This window comes from Zingiber officinale, chromosome 3A, assembly GCF_018446385.1.
Source record: "Zingiber officinale cultivar Zhangliang chromosome 3A, Zo_v1.1, whole genome shotgun sequence".
Classification (NCBI taxonomy): domain Eukaryota; kingdom Viridiplantae; phylum Streptophyta; class Magnoliopsida; order Zingiberales; family Zingiberaceae; genus Zingiber; species Zingiber officinale.
In genome coordinates, this window is record NC_055990.1 from 67,228,142 (window position 1) to 67,235,737 (window position 7,596).

At 34.3% G+C, this 7,596-nt stretch overlaps 1 long non-coding RNA gene across 1 annotated transcript; it reads right to left on the reverse strand.

Moving 5' to 3' along the window:
* Positions 1-2,327: 2,327 nt before the first annotated feature.
* On the reverse strand, positions 2,328-4,764 carry LOC122051965. Its single transcript, XR_006131639.1, has 5 exons — positions 4,133-4,764; positions 3,744-3,788; positions 3,531-3,673; positions 2,789-2,822; positions 2,328-2,529 (listed from the first exon to the last, which is right to left on the reverse strand). It is a non-coding gene; the product is annotated as an uncharacterized LOC122051965 (long non-coding RNA).
* Between the last annotated feature and the right edge of the window lie 2,832 nt (positions 4,765-7,596).

Consider the following 7,596-nt stretch of genomic DNA (forward strand, 5'->3'; position numbering starts at 1 on the left):
TCTTGGAGATAATATGAGTCTGATGCCAGTTTTTATACCACCTTGTAGGGCCCTTCCCATTGTGGTGCTAATTTGTTAACATCCCCAACGGGCTTGACACGCTTCTACACTAGATCCCCCGCTTGGAAGAATCTCGGGATGACTCTTTTGTTATAATTTTGTCTCATTCGTTGTCGGTATGATATAAGATGAGTTGTAGCTTTGTCTCGAATTTCTTCTATCAGATCTAGCTCCATAAGTCATCTACTTGCATTGTCATCATCATATAGGTGTCTTCTATCGGATTCTACTCCCACCTCAATAGGAATTACAACTTCTCCTCCATAAACTAGTTGGAAGGGAGTAATCCCTGTAGCTTCTCGGGGTGTAGTGCGATATGCCCAAAGAACATTGGGCAATTCATCTACCCAGCTGCCTCCGACATGATCAAATTTGGTTTTTTGACCTCTTATAATCCCTCTATTGGTTACTTCTGCTTGACCGTTACTCTGTGGATACGCCACAAAGGTGAATGCTTGAGTAATACCGTAGCTTTTACACCAATCTAAAATTATGTCTCCTTGAAACTGCCTTCTATTATCAGAGACTAACTTATGGGGAATACTGAATCTGCAAACAATATTTTTCCACAAGAATTTAATAACCGCATCTTCAATAATCCGAGCAAGTGGTTCTGCCTCTACCCATTTAGAGAAATAGTCTACTGCTACTAATAAAAATCTTCTCTGTGAAGTTGTCTTAGGAAATGGACCAACTATATTCATGTCCCATTGATCAAAGGGGCGAAAAACTATAGAGGTTCTTAATAATTGTGTAGGATGATGTGAAATATTCTGATGTTTCTGACAAGAAATGCAAGTTCTTACAAATTTGACAGCATTTTCATATAAAGTAGGCCAGAAATATCCTGTTAATAAAATTCTGCAAGCTAAGGATCTTCCTCCTATATGACTACCACATGAGTCCTGATGAACCTCTTGCAAGATAAATTGTATATCTTCTATTCCAATACATTTAAGAAAAGGTCTAGAGAAAGCCCTTTTATATAACTATTCCCCTATCATAGTGTATTGGGAAACTCTCTTCTTAAATATTCTTGCTTGTTCTGCATCAATCGGAAGAATGTCCTGCTGCAAATATAATATGATTTGTGCTCTCCAATCACCTTGTATCTCTATTTCAGCCTGTCTTTCAATACAAGATACTAATAATGTCTGCTCAACTGGACGATCTAAGCTCCATAGTGTTATAGCATAGGTCAATTTAGCTAATTCATCCGCTACCTGATTCTTAGATCAAGGAATTTTTTGTATATTACTTCTTGAAACTGAGCCTTCAATTTATCAAATGCCTCAGTATATAACCTAAGTTTATTATTATTGATTTCGAAGTTACCTGATAATTGTTAGGTTGCTAATTGAGAGTCAGAATAAATATAAACCCGGGATGCTCCCACATGCCGAGCGACCTGTAACCCTCACTACAAAAAAAGTTCCAATCTAGGACAAATTTAGGGACAAATTTATAAAAAAAATTCGTTGCAAAAAAATTTGGGATGAATTCTGGGACGAAAATATTTTCATCCCAAAATTATCGTCCCCAACTTTGGGATGAATTCTGGGACGAATTCTAGGACGGAGTATCTTTTTGTCACCAAATTTATCGCAAATATTCTGCAACGAAACTTAGATTTGGTTGCCAAATTTAGCAACGAAGTTTCGGTTTGTCGCCAAATTCGTTGCTGATTTTGCAAAAAAAAAAATAATTATCCCAAATTTAGCAACAAAAAAATATTTCGTCCCTGAATTCGGGTAGGCAAAATTTAGGGACGAATAAGAATTTCGTTGGTAATCTGCAACGAATTAATTTTCATCCCAGAATTTGTCCCAAAATCTGGGACGAATCTGAGAAATCGACCCAGATTCTAGGACGAATCTGTGAATTCGTCCCAGAATCTGGGACGAATTTTGGAACGAATATTGCGATGAATTTATTTTCGTCCCAAAATTCGTCCCAAAAGCTGGGACGAATATGTGAATTCATCCCAAATTCTGGGATGAATTCAGAGATTCGTCCCAGATTTTGGGACGAATTTTAGGACGAAAATTAATTTGTCGCAATATTATCGTTTCACAGTATTTTTAATAAATTGACAATGAATTATTTTGTCGCCAAATTTGTTCTTAAATCTAGAAAATTTGACAAGATTTTATTTGTTTCCTCAATTTATCGTGTTAATACAATACAACACACTTGTTTACAATAAAAACATACTACACATCCAATTTAACATATCACACATCCTAATTAACATTTCACACATCAAATAAATCTACAAAATAATATCAAATCTTAAACTAACATATCAAATACACACAAGTTCCATACCTCAAAGTTTGTTGTACCATACAACAAAGTACCATAAAAATCCATACAGATCATGATAAAATACACATCCAACAAGTTCACAATAAACTACACAAAAAAAACTTAAACTAACAAACTTCTTCTCAATCCAATCTTCTTTTCCTGCATCAAAACAAATAAACAAACAAACAAATAAAAATTTCATTTCTAACTAGAAAGATATTTACTTAAACTAACAAGAAAAATAATTATAATATGCAGAAACAAGTATGATATTCACAAGAAATATTGAAATAAACAAACAAACAAAACATTTCATTTCTAACAAGATTACTTAAACTAACAAGAGAAATAATTGTAACATATAGAAACAAGATATGTGCAATAAATTTCTTATGTTTGTAAAAAACTTAATACTTACCTTCTCCTCCGACATAGATTTCGCCTCACAAACTCTCTTCAAAACAAATAAACAATATTAATAAAAAGATAAAATATTGAAAAGCTCACAATCCATATACTCAATATTACTAGTTGTAAAATTCAAAACAAAGCAAGAGAAATTTATGTTCTTCAAAGTATAAAGACATGCCAACTTATCACCTGAAATTAAACACAAGATATAAAACAAAGCAAGAAAAACTTAAAAGAGCAAATTCCACTAGTCCTCCAATTATGTTCAATATTATTTCCACCATAAAGGATAGATACCACTACATCTCACAAACGAAACAGAAGAAAAAGAGTTACCCCAAGCAAAACTTCAAAGATAATGTAGATCACAAGTTAACAATAATGTGTATGTAACAAGAACCTATATATGTTTAATCCACTTGAAATTTTTTATTTATAAAAGAGAAAACTCCAATAGTACTCATCCAAGTATGTTTTCTATTGTTTTGACCAAAAAAGATAAAGACCACTTCATGGTATCCGCCTCACAGAAGATAAAGAGTTACTCCAAGCAAAACTTCTATGTTTAGTCCACTTGCGAAATTTAATTTTACTAGAACTTAAACATTAAGATATTTAGCCAAGGAAAAGTTTTAAAGTAAGCAAACTCAAAATATTTGCATGCTAAGATCCTTTACGTATCTAGAAAAGCACAAGAATATAAGTTAAAATGTTAGGATATATGAATGCAATTTATTTAAAGTACAAACCTTATCATCTTCTCAACTTGTTTTGTGACATTATATTCCAAATCTGCATACTTTTGTTTCGCTTGTCCAGATTTAGCTAACTTTTTGGATTCCAAAATGCTTGGAAGAAGATAAAGCTCATAATCTTCATGTAATAGATCATACTGTATGAAAAATGTTAAAATCTGCTTAGAAATTTTAACAAAAATACACTATAGTACAACACTTACCTACCTCATCTCTAAACAAAGTTTGAACCAAGTGTTCCTTCAATACTACCTGAAACAAAAAAGTGGTATTTGTTAAGAAAAGGGAAGAGAACATTTATTTTTGAACTTGTTTGAACTTGGATGCACTGATAAAAAACTATAATGATAATAATTAAAGAAAAATAACTTTCTCATTAAGGCGGGTAAGGTATATCAAAGTTCAACTTAAACAAGAAGGATTATGACACTCATAATCAACATCTCACTAACCCCTATTCGCTTAATCCCGCAATCCCATTGTTAAAATCAAATTACCCTACCCCATATCAACAACCACATTCCAATTTCATATTCTACTCAGTAACATTAGGTTAATTAACTTGTACCAAAAACTTAGGTAAGACAATTTGTTACCCTGTCCGTTAGCTCCTCCTCCGGCGGTGGTGGAATCCTCACAGAAGGTGACTGGTGATGAGATCAAATGAGGAATGCTGGTGGTCGCGAAGCTGGCCACGGTTGTGGCTGGCCGTAGTGGCTGCGGCTGCCGAAGAAGAGAAGGATCGGCTCTGGGAGGAAGAACAGGCAGCGATGACTTCGCTTATGGCAGCAGCAGTAGCTGCATGGGGACGCAAGCGTGGGGAAAGAAACAAACATAGATCTCCGGCATCGTCTCAGCCCTTCCGGTGACGGCGATGCCGAGTAGAGGATGCTGTGGCGGCCGATTATCCCTGGGAAATAGACGTGGATGTCATCAATGTTCTCTGACAGCTTCTTGCTCGTGGCCGGAGAGGGCTGGTGACGAAGAGGCGGTTGTGGCTTGAGACTAGGGCATGAGAGGGCGTCGACTTCGGGCTTCCCGCATCGAAATCTTCGACAAAGGGGAGGCAAGGGTGACCGGAAAGGGGTCGGCGGCAACCAGCATCTCACTGTCGGTGGTTGACGGCGATGAAGAGGAGAACAAGGGAGAGGGGTGGCGCGGTGGATCGGGGGAAGTGGGAGAAGAATCGGCGAAACAATGAGGAGAGGAGAAAATAATTATATTGGATTCTGGGACGAATCCCAGATTCGTCCTAGATTTAAGGATCAGGATTCGTCCCAAATTTAATTTTTTTAATAAAATAATCAAAAGACTTAAAAATAAATTTACAGATATCAGAATTTTAATGACACAAGTAATTAAATTTTACAACGAACTTAGAAATTCGTCCCTAATCTGGGACGAACTCTAAAGTTCGTCGCAAAATTTAAGGACAAAATTTCAAATTCATCCCTAATTATTTTTTTTTTAAGATTAGACTTTTAAAAATTGGAAGATGACTCTAAAGAGCTCAGAATGATACGAAACAAGTTTCTATGAACTTGTATCGATCTCTTGATCTTATTAGTAGGGTCAAACATATTTTTATACAAATACACTGATATTTATAAATTTTTTACCCCGAACGAGTAATAAATATTTAATTCTTATTCCAAAAATTTATAAACGTCAGTGTATTTATATAAAATTATGTTTGACCCTACTAACAAGACCAAGAGATCGATACGAGCCCATAGAAACTTGTTTCGTGTCATTCTGAGTTCTCTAGGGTCATTTTCCAATTTTCAAAAGTCTAACCTTAAAAAAACAATTAGGGACGAATTTGAAATTTCGTCCCTAAATTTTGCGACGAACTTCGGAGTTCGTCCCAGATTAGGGATGAATTTCTAAGTTCGTTGTAAAATTTAATTTTTTTCAAAAAATCAAAATAAATACGTATAAAATGCAGAAGGTGGACCTACAGAGCTCGGAATCGCACGAAACAAATTCCTATGGGTTCGTATCGATCTCCCGATCACAATAATAGCCTCAAACATTTTTTTCACACAATATATTTAGATGAGTAATCTTTCGATATCAAAATCACCTAACCATTTTCAAACTCTAACTCTTTTTAAGTCAAGTCTTAAGGCTTATAGACTTCGTCCAATTATTATTATGATTAAAATTTTTTATAAAATATTTGAGGCTATCATTGTGATCGGGAAATCGATACGAACTCATAGGAACTTGTTTCGTGTGATTCTGAGCTCGTTAGGTCCACCTTCTGTATTTTATATGTATTTATTTTGATTTTTGAAAAAATTAAATTTTGCAACGAACTTAGAAATTCGTCCCTAATCTGGGATGAACTCTGAAGTTCGTCGCAAAATTTAGGGACGAAATTTCAAATTCGTCCCTAATTGTTTTTTTTAAGGTTACACTTTTAAAAATTGGAAGATGACTTTAAAGAGCTCGGAATGACACAAAACAAGTTTCTATGAACTTGTATCGATCTCCTGATCTTATTAGTAGGGTCAAACATATTTTTATTCAAATACACTGATGTTTATAAATTTTTTACCCTGAACGAATAATAAATATTTAATTCTTGTTCCAAAAATTGATAAACGTCAGTGTATTTGTATAAAATTATGTTTGACCCTACTAACAAGACCAGGAGATCAATATGAGCCCATAGAAACTTGTTTCATGTCATTCCGAGCTCTCTAGGGTCGTTGTCCAATTTTTAAAAGTCTAACATTAAAAAAAAAACAATTAGGGACGAATTTGAAATTTTGTCCCTAAATGTTGCGATGAACTTCAGAGTTCGTCCCAGATTAGGGACAAATTTCTAAGTTCGTTGCAAAATTTAATTTTTTTAAAAATCAAAATAAATGCGTATAAAATATGGAAGGTGGATCTACAGAGCTTGGAATCGCACGAAACAAGTTCCTATGGGTTCGTATCGATCTCCCGATCACAATAATAGCCTCAAACATTTTTTTCACACATTATATTTAGGTGAGTAATCTTTGGATATCAAAATCACCTAACCGTTTTCCAACTCTAACTCTTTTTAAGCCAAGTCTTAAGGCTTATAGACTCCGTCCAATTATTATTACGATTAAAAATTTTTATAAAATGTTTGAGGCCATCATTGTGATCGGGAGATCAATACGAACCCATAGGAACTTGTTTCGTGCGATTCCGAACTCTCTAGGTCCACCTTTCGTATTTTATACACATTTATTTTGATTTTTGAAAAAAATAAATTTTGTAACAAACTTAGAAATTCGTCCCTAATCTGGGACGAACTCTGAAGTTCGTCGCAAAATTTAGGGACGAAATTTCAAATTCGTCTCTAATTGTTTTTTTTTAAGGTTAGACTTTTAAAAATTGGAAGATGACCCTAGAGAGCTCAAAATGACACGAAACAAGTATCTATGGGCTCGTATCGATATCCTGATCTTATTACTAGGGTCAAACATATTTTTATACAAATATACTAATGTTTATAAATTTTTTACCCTGAACTAGTAATAAATATTTAATTCTTGTTCCAAAAATTTATAAACATTAGTGTATTTGTATAAAATTATGTTTGACCCTACTAACAAGACCGGGAGATCGATACGAGCCCATAGAAACTTGTTTCGTGTCATTCTGAGCTCTCTAGGGTCATCTTCCAATTTTTAAAAGTCTAACCTTAAAAAAACAATTAGGGACGAATTTGAAATTTCGTCCCTATATGTTGCAACGAACTTCAGAGTTCGTCCCAGATTAGGGATGAATATCTAAGTTCGTTGCAAAATTTAATTTTTTTCAAAAATCAAAATAAATGCGTATAAAATGCGGAAGGTGGACCTATAGAGTTCGGAATCGCACGAAACAAGTTCCTATGGGTTCGCATCGATCTCCCGATCATAATAATAACCTCAAACATTTTTTTCACATAATATATTTAGGTGAGTGATCTTTGGATATCAAAATCACCTGACCATTTTTAAACTCTAACTCTTTTTAAGCGAAGTCTTAAGGCTTATAGACTCCGTCCAATTATTATTACGATTAAAAATTT